Here is a 10,149-nt window from a genome sequence, read left to right on the forward strand (position 1 = left end):
GCCAAGCTGCATGAATTCCATTTCAGACATTTATAACCCATCTCATCTGTGCATTAATGGCTGTTATGCTAAATTAGTTAATTAATTAAAGCAATGAATTTTAACTCAAGCAGATACTGACATAGAAGCTCCAGCCCCACTAGGGGTTCAAGCGGCTCATCTTAACATCTTAACACACATTCAGTGTAGCTTTTAATTTCACGTCAGATCAGGGCTCTGAACCGGTTCAAGGAACGAAAACGAAAACCGGAAACGAACGAAATTTTAACAGGAACAAAAACGAAAACTAAAACGAAATCAATTTTAATCGTTCTGAACAGAAACGTTTATTTAAAATGACCATTAACCGGTTAATAACGTTATTTTATTGTTTTCTTTAATATTGTACTTATCAGTGACCAATCATGATTTGAACAGTACAACATGTGACTTTGACGCATCAAGCGTGAGTGACTTTGACACATAGCGTGAGTGAAATGCCTGCGCAGCAGTCATCGAGTCTCCGGCCCGATAGCATTTGTCTTAAATAACCACAAAGCTACCCATCAAATGTTCAGAGGTATGTTTAAGTTAAAACTTGCTTGGAAATATGAAGATGCAAACTGTAACTCAAAAAAAGCCAGGGGACTTATACCACTGTCAATTACTTTTTAGATGGGTCGCCACCAATTATTCCGTTATTATTTGTTAGTCTTAACAAGTCTGTCTGCAATATTGAAGGATGTGGTGGAGAAGTACAGTAGCCGGGAATCACTGAGGTAACTTACAGAGGCACATTTAACATAAACATCCAGCAGAGTATGCTGCGGTTTCAACCAGTAAAAGACATGGTTGAAAACGGGTCGATTTTTTCAGCTGTTTATACTTAAAATGAATGCAGGTATTTCTTTTGTGGTTTTAACAATTAATGAAATGTTGAAGTTTAGTTATATCATGTGTTATGTTATGATTTTTGTGTGAAAATTAGTCTGTATGCATGCATTTGTTAAAGTATAGCCTGAATTAAAATAACGTTATTAACCGGTATTTTTTCTAAGTAAACCGTTTTCGGAACGTAAATGTTCAATGAGGAACGCAAAAACGGAAACGTTAAAATATCGATTCTGCTCGGAGTGAAACGATTGATAATTTTTTTCGTTTTTAAGCCCTGCGTCAGATATTTCATTTTAGTAAAATTTCCTGAACAGCAGCACTCTCATCCTGTAATATTCACAAACTGTAATAAATGGTCAAAAGTATATTTTTGTGTGAATCGCTAACTAAATGCGTCACCTTTAGACGCGTCCCCTTTAAATCGCTGGTGCTCGTCGAAACCCATCTTTTACATACGAGAAGACGGTCACTTCCCACTGGTGACAAGTAATTCTCAGGTAAATTAAACTTGAAATGTTTCTTAACTTATATTTACAAATGAAAGACAACGTTCTGTGAGAGAAATGAACGATAAAGTGATGTAACTTAGTACAACGGATTGCATGTCGCCTCGCTCTGCAAATAACCGCATTTTGCCTTGGAGAACACGGTTTACTTAATTTGGGGACCCATTAGATTTTAAAATATGTGTATCAAATGAATATCCGGTTGTTGAACATTCTTTTGAACATGGTGACCAAATAAGTGAAGAAATTAGCTCCTTTGCAGATGAAGTGACAGAGACAGTTAATGTGTCCAACACAGTAATTGTGGGTGGACATAGATACAGAACAGGGAGCATTCTGATGTTGTCAGGTAGTTCTGAACATGAACCAATCTTTGGAAAAGTTTATTCCCAAAGGTGGACAAATTCATTGTGTTGACTTTTGTGAGGAACGTTCTGTGAGAGAAATGAACGATAAAGTGATGTAACTTAGTACAACGGAATGCATGTCGCCTCGCTCGGCAAATAACCGCATTTTGCCTTGGAGAACACGGTTAACTTCCCGCTGGTGACAAGTAACGTGAGTTAAACTTGAAACGTTTTTAAACTTATATTTACACAAGAAATGCAACGTTTTGTTACAGAAATGTATTTTACTCATTAACTTTAGACGCTTTCTGAACGATGAAGTGATGTAGTACAACGGAATGCATGTTGCCCTCAAAACGCTCGTGCTCGTCGAATTACCGCATTTTGCATGGGAAAAGACGGTCTCTTCTCGGTGGTGACAAGTAATTATGAGGTTAGTTACACTTGAAATGTTTCTAAACTTATATTTAAACAAGAAACGCAGTGTTTTGTTACAGAAATGATGGATATTTTACTCAATATTAACCTCAGACGCTTAGCCCATTGTTGCAGGCTAGCGTATATAATATATTATATGTCATCCATCCTAATGTTTTTAACGGCATAAACGTCTAATTTATGCGAGGCTCTTCTCGTGATTGCTAACGAATACCATGAAAGGCACCGACTATATAACGTGGGCTGCTATCACCGTACAGATGCACCGCCGGTGCCCCTGCCAGATAAGTTACGTGATTTCTTGCCACCACACCAGTGTGTGTTGACGCGGTCGTGCCCGGGACACACCGAGATCATCCCTTAGCCATTAACTTAATCTTATTATTTTCCATGCTCCCAAATTTTTAACACCTACTAAATTTGCTAGTAGACATGCAAGGCATTGATGTTATAAATGTTTAAATCTGTAAGAAAGTGAATGCTGTTGTATTTGTAAACTGCCCTACAGAGGCAAAAGGCACTAACTTCGTTTTTGGTCGAAAATTAGTAATTGATATTTTTGGGACATTCAAGACCTCCTTTATCATGTGGATAAGTATCTTGAATCAATTTAGTTGTTTTTCGAGAAAATATAAATCAAGAAGAAAATAACTGACAACTTAAGTCACTGAAAAGTCTAAACTTTAAAGTCATTTTTCTCAGTTCTACACTCTAGCAAGTGAAGGTCTTTTGCCTTTGTAGGGCAGTACTGTAGTTGCATGTTACCTTACATGTGCATGCATTTATATTATGAAAAGAAAATGAGTTGTGATATCTGATGTGTCTTGTAATGTTGTGTTATTTCAATGGGCTCTATCTTACACCCGGCGCAATGCAGCGCAATGTGCGACGCAAGTGTCTTTCGCTAGTTTCCACCCTAATTTTCACGTTTAGCGCCGCGTTGTTTAAAAGCAAATGCATTTGCGCCCCCTTTTGCTCCCATGGGCGTTCTGGTCTGAAAACGAGGTGTGTTCAGGCGCATTGTTGGCGCGTTGCTATTTTGAGGCAACTAAAATAGACTACGCCATTGACCAACAAAAACCTGGTCTAAAGTCTAAAGTCAATGGCGCAATGTGTTTTATGTTATTTAAAGAGCGCATTAGTAAAATGCGCCTATACACGGGAGGACAACGCGGGTTTGCTTATCACAAGGTACATGAATGCGCAGCAGCACAAAAATGCTTTTAAATATGAAAGATTAAAGGATTGAATGTAAAATATTATTATTGAGTCTCTTGGACATAAATGAGGACTAATTATGGACGTTAGAAGGCGCAAAGAGCTGCTTCACCTGCAGCCTGGTAAGTAAATAAATGCTTTGCTTTGAACAAATGCGTCTGTTTTTAAATTTTTTTTTTATGCTACCTCACGGATTTATTGTATATGATTACTCTGTACCTGTGGATATGCTGAGATGAGAAACATTTTAAGTAATGCTTAAAAAAACTGCTGTCCAAAGTGCTGAAGCGTGAGGAGAGCCGTTTGTAAATTCTTTATCTCCTGTTTGTTACAAATAAAGTATTTTTTGAGTACAAACCTTATCTTACATACTTGTAAATTATTTTTTGATGATATTGGATAGCCATACATTTAAAGCAATTACAAGCCTGCTTTTTACTTCCATGACTAAAAGAAAACGGGTTTTAAAGGTTTTAATAAAAAAATAACAATTTCAATACAAGTGAAAAACAACATAATTATTTAACATTAATCTTAAACTGGGGATCTTCTTCCTCCGCTTAGTTTTTCAGTTTACAAAGTCCGTCATCTAAATATGGATTAGACATACCGCCAGCGCAACTGGCTTTTAAAGGGGATGAGAGCTGTGACTCTCATTGATTTACTGCACGTTACGCCCAAAATACTCCCATTACAATAGGACCTACCCTTTTCGACCATGCGCTCGGCGCAAAAACCATTTTTCCCGTCGTTAAATTAGCAAAAGTGGATTCGGACACGCCCATTTAGACGTTGCGCTGTGCGCTTTAGACAATGCGCTTAGATCGTTAAAATATGGCCCAATATGTTAACTTTTATTCATTTCTTTTTTACACACCAAATGGAACTATTTGATAATGATATTGGACCTGTCAGAGTTTTTGCTTTGTAATATTTTATTTTGACCACTAGATGTCGCCCTTGAGCTATGATGTCTTAGTAATTAGTTAGATTGTTTTCACATGTGTCTTGTTTGGTGCTGTGTATTTAAGATGGCTCTCTCCCTGTAGCTCTGCTTGGTTATTGCGTTTTCCTAAGACAGTTACTGCCGGTTTTTGGAACCTTTTTCTTTTTATAATAAATTTCTTTGGAATTTCTCACCAGAGACCTGGGTTTGAGGCCCAGTCCTGACAGAATAACCAAGCCATATAATGAACCCAGAAGCGCCTAACCCTCAGAAACTCTTTGCCACTGTGGCTCAGCATGAATCTACTGTTCAACGCCACGAGACAGCTCTAGCTCAGCAGGAGACTCTGATGGCCAAACACTCACAGGTTCTGTCTGATCTCATGGCTTCTATCCGTCAGATTTTTGACCGGCTGCCTTCCACTCCAGTCACTGCTCAAACTGCAGCCTCTGTACCTCTTCCAGATTCTCGAGTGCCCTCTCCTTTGTCTGAACCTCGCCTACCACCCTGCAATGTTTCTCTGGAGTTCCCAGCGCTTGCGATGGGTTCCTGACTCAATGCTCCCTCACATTTGAACTGCAACCATCTTCCTTCCCCTCAGATCGGGCCAAGATTGCATATGTTATCACTCTTCTTTCCGGTAAGGCTCTCTCCTGGGCAACAGCAGTAGTGCTGCCACTAACGACTAATTTTCTAACGACTAATCTTTCGACTAATTTTTCGAATAGTCGACTATTCTAAACGACCAATTAAAAAAAACTCAAGTGTTTGTTATTTCATTGTCCATTTTATTTTGAACTCACCGGTGTCATAAACAATATGAATAACTTAAATGTTACCAAATAAAAAATTACAATGTAAACAATATAAATAATAATAAAAACTTCCAGTGCAAAGTAGATGCATAACAGAAATATGAAATGTTTCACTTCTACTCTTTGATCTTATATTGCATTTTAACACAACTGAATGCTATTTTACATATTATCTGTTCTGTTGTAGCCTATAAAATAGTGCCTAAACATGACCCATCACCTCGTTTTTTATCCAACCAGCTGTTCCTTTAACTGCTGCTAAAATCCTGATTTAGATATGCAAAAATCACCATACATTTACATTGTAGCTTTACTGCTGTTGCTCTTCTCATAATTGTTGTTGTGTTTTGAGCCATTTCTTGATTTTAAATGTGAGTGATATAGCGCAGACAATTCGGTGCAAATTCAGAAATATAAGAGAATACACTGTTGTTATTACATAGACTACAGAACACGGCATACAGCATCATAGGGAGGGAGAAAGCTCGCACACAGACTCACACTACTGCTAATCTTTCTTCAAGTCATGTTAACTCGATCAGTCGTCTTTGTCAGAGACATCTGTGAATGTTGACGTTTACGCAAAAAAGAAAGTACATTAAAAACACTGCCACCTTTTCACTGTCACGTAAGAGAGAGGCGCGCGCTGTTGAGGTGCTGCAAGCAACATGAGTGATAGAGAGAGAGAGAGAGAGAGAGAGAGAGAGAGAGAGAGAGAGAGAGAGAGAGACGCGCTGAACACTCGCAAGTCGCAACAATGAATTGAGCCGTTTAAAATAGTAAAATAAAAATGTAAATGGGAATCATGAAAAATCTATTTGTTGCGTCCAGTGTTGATTCCGTGGCGGAATCACGAGCAAACACTGATAGCCTTTAACATCCAAATACAGAGTCATTGTACTTCTCAAAAGAGTTAATAAAACAGTACTGACTAGCTCGCCGTTTCATTAATAATCATACAACAGTTACTTACGTTGTCCTATTCTCTGTGGGTGTATCGTCAATAACTCCCGAGTGTTTTCGTTTGAGATGCTCGTGCATTGTCGTTGTGCTCCCGTGATAAGCCGGCGACGTTTGGCACGGTGTAACAGACCACTCTTTTATCACAACTTGGCTTAAAATACTTTCATACTTCGGGAAATTTTCCGACTCATAATTCCATAGACTCACCTGCCACCAATTTTTTCAAAATTAAAGCAGTGAAGGCAAGGGGAGAGGGAAGAAAGATGATAGCGTAGCAGATTAACCAGCAGGGTGCGCACAGACTGGTGTGGAGGTGAATTACATTGAGCCATTTGAGACAGGAGACAGAATTACAGTGGGCCGTTTGAGACGGAAAAAAATAAATATGCGACTCCTCGACTAAAAAAATTGCCGTCGACAAATTTTTCATCGTCGATTACGTCGACTACGTCGACTATTCGCGGCAGCACTAAACAGCAGTCTGGAAGGCACAGGCCCCCTTCTGTTCAAGTTACTCTCTGTTCATAGAGGAGTTCAAACGAGTCTTTGACCACCCCCTCAGCGGTCGACAAGCCTCTAAGAAACTTCTCACCCTTCGACAAGGTAATTGCAGTGCCACTGAATATGCCATACAGTTTCGGACCATTTCTGTGGGGAGTGGCTGGAATGACAAGTCCCTCATGGTGTGTTTTTTGAATGGTCTATCTGAGGCGATCAAGGATGATCTGGCTACAAGAGAACCTGCGCGTGATCTTGAGACTCTTATCGATCAAGCAGTTCGGCTGGATAATCGCTTGAGAGAGAGAAACCTGAACCGTTCCTCTGTTTCCACCCTGTCTAACAGTCCTATACCTGTTCAAATGCTACCAGGGCCCCAGGATTCCTCTGAACCTATGCAGCTGGGTAGGACTCGACTGTGTCCTTCAGAACGAGACCGTCGCATGAGAGAGCGCTGTTGCCTTTATTGTGGATTGTATGGTCATTTTCGTTCCAACTGCCCAGAGCTCTCAGGAAACTCCTGGTCCCGCACAGGCATGGAAGGACTGTAACGGGAGTGACACGCACTACTTCTCCTTCCAACTCTGGGTTGTTGCTTCCTATCACACTCACTTGGGGAGACCAAAGACACGTCCTCCAGGCCTTGATTGATTCCGGCGCAGCGGGGAATTTCATGGATATTTCTCTTGCTAAAAGTCTCCAGATCCCCACTAATCTCCTTCCTGCTCCGCTAACTGTGACAGCCTTGGATGGAAGACCATTAGCCCCTGGAGAAATAACCCATCTCACCTCTCAACTTTGTCTCTTAACTAACCAGCACCAGGAGAGTATGTGCTTTCACCTAATACAGTCTCCATGGACAAGTACATCAATGAATCCCTTGTGGCAGGGATCATCCGTCCGTCCACTTCTCCTGCTGGAGCTGGATTCTTCTTTGTCGGGATGAAGGATGGTGGACTTCGACCATGTATAGACTACAGGGGGCTTAATAAGATCACAATTCGTAACCGATATCCCTTACCACTAATGGTCACAGCTTTTGAAATTCTTCAAGAAGCTTCCATCTTCTCTAAGCTCGATTAGCGCAATGCCTACCATCTTGTGCGCATCAGACAAGGAGATGAGGGGAAAACCGCATTCAACACACCCACTGGACACTACGAATACGTAGTCATGCCTTTCGGTCTCACTAATGCTCCTGCAGTCTTTCAAGCCCTCATTAATGACATTCTCAGGGATATGCTCAACAAGTTTGTGTTTGTCTACTTGGATGATATCCTCATCTTCTCAAGTTCCCTCCAAGAGCATGTAAAACATGTCAGTAAGGTCCTGAGACGGCTTCTTGACAACCATCTGTATGTAAAGCCGGAGAAATGTGAGTTTCATGTGACCCACGTCCAGTTTCTAGGGTTCATCATCAAGCTTGGTCATATACAAATGGACCCTCAAAAGGTTAAAGCAGTTGTGGATTGGTCATCCCCCTCATCGGTTAAGGAAGTACAAAGTTTCCTTGGCTTTGCCAATTTTTATTGTAAGTTCATCCTGAACTTCAGTTCTGAGCAGCTCCTTTGTCTGCTCTCACCAAGGGGAACACAACTGGCTTTAATTGGGGACCTGAAGCTGATTTGGCCTTTAACAAACTCAAAGGGTGTTTTACCTCTGCCCCATTCTTATTCTCCCGAACCCCGATAATCCGTTCATCGTAGAAGTGGATGCCTCAGATGTAGGAGTTGGAGCTGTGTTGTCCCAAAGGGGCGAGGATAACAAGCTGCACCCATGTGCATTCCTTTCTCACCGCCTTACTCCAACTGAGAGGAACTATCATGTGGGAGATCGAGAGTTGCTGGCAGTTAAGCTAGCACTTCAAGAGTGGAGGCATTGGCTGGAGGGGGCCAAACACCCATTTCAAGTGCTAACGGACCACAAGAACCTGGAGTACATTCAGCAGGCCAAGCAACTCAACCCCCGCCAGGCACGTTGGTCCTTATTCTTTAACCGATTTCAGTTCATTTTATCCTACCGCCCTGGCACAAAGAACCTAAAACCTGATGCATTGTCACGTGTTTATGTAAACACTCCTCAAGAAGACCCAATTACACCTATCATTCCCAGTTCCAAGATAATAGCTCCTATTAGGTGGGAGCTGGAAAGTACTGTGAAACAAGCCCAAGCCAGAGAACCTGACCCAGGAGGAGGTCCTATTAACTGTCTGTTTGTCCCAAAAGCAGTCCGTTCCCAGGTCCTCCAGTGGGGCCACAGCTCATGCCTCACTTGTCATCCTGGCACTTCCCGTACCCTTGAGTTCCTCCAGAGACGGTTTTGGTGGCCTACTATCAAGGAGGATGTCAAAACATTTGTTAATGCCTGTCCCACATGCAACCAAGGTAAAGTCTCCCACCGTTCACCCCAGGGACTATTACACCCTCTTGCTATACCACGCAGACCTTGGTCTCATATTTCCATGGATTTTATCACTGGACTACCACCATCACAGGGATCACCACTATCCTGGTCATAATTGATACATTCTCTAAGGCTGCCCGTTTTATTCCCCTGCCCAAACTACCCACTGCAAAAGTTACTGCTGATTTGATCATAACCCATGTTTTTCGAATCTTTGGCATTCCACAAGACATAGTCTCTGATCGAGGACCTCAATTTTCCTCTCGCTTCTGGCGGGCGTTTTGTCAGTCTTTGGGGGCATCGGTGAGTCTATCCTCTGGGTTCCACCCAGAGTCCAATGGGCAAACGGAGAGGCTTAACCAAGATCTCGAGACTACCTTAAGGTGTATGGTGGCTAACAACCCATCCTCTTGGTCTTCCTTCGTCATGTGGGCAGAATATGCTCACAACACCCTTCGCTCCTCTGCTACAGGCATGTCCCCTTTCGAGTGCCAGTTTGGGTATACTCCTCCACTATTCCCTGAGCAAGAGGTGGAAGCTGCTGTTCCCTCTGCCCAACAGTTCATCAAGCGCTGCCGCCAGACATGGAAAAAGTCCAGACTCAAACTCCTGAAGGTCTCTCAGCAGTACCAGCACCAGGCGAATCGCAAACGCAGTATTGCCCCCACCCTGCGCCCTGGCCAAAGCGTCTGGCTCTCCACTAAGAACATTCCCTTGCGGGTGGAGTCTCGTAAACTTTCCCAGAGGTTCATTGGACCCTTCAAGATTTCTAGGAAAGTTAACCCTGTTTCTTACCGTTTATACTTGCCTAAGTCTTTAAAGATTAATCCCACTTTTCATGTCTCACTGTTAAAACCTGTCTTGTCTTCTCCTTTTCTTGTGAAAGGTAAACCTCCCCCTCCTCGTATCATTGGTGGCCAGCCAGCCTACACAGTCCGCCGAATACTGAAGGTCCGTCAAGTACGTGGGTCCCGGCAGTATCTTGTGGACTGGGAAGGCTATGGTCATGAGGAGCGCTCCTGGGTCCCTACCAAAGACATCTTAGACCGCAATCTTATTCAAGAATTTCATGCTAGTGAATCCAGTCATCCTGGAGGGAACGTCAGGAGCCGTTCTTAGAGGGGGGGGGGTCCTGTCAGAGT

The sequence above is a fragment of the Paramisgurnus dabryanus genome, chromosome 5 (genome assembly GCF_030506205.2).
Source record: "Paramisgurnus dabryanus chromosome 5, PD_genome_1.1, whole genome shotgun sequence".
Lineage (NCBI taxonomy): Eukaryota > Metazoa > Chordata > Actinopteri > Cypriniformes > Cobitidae > Paramisgurnus > Paramisgurnus dabryanus.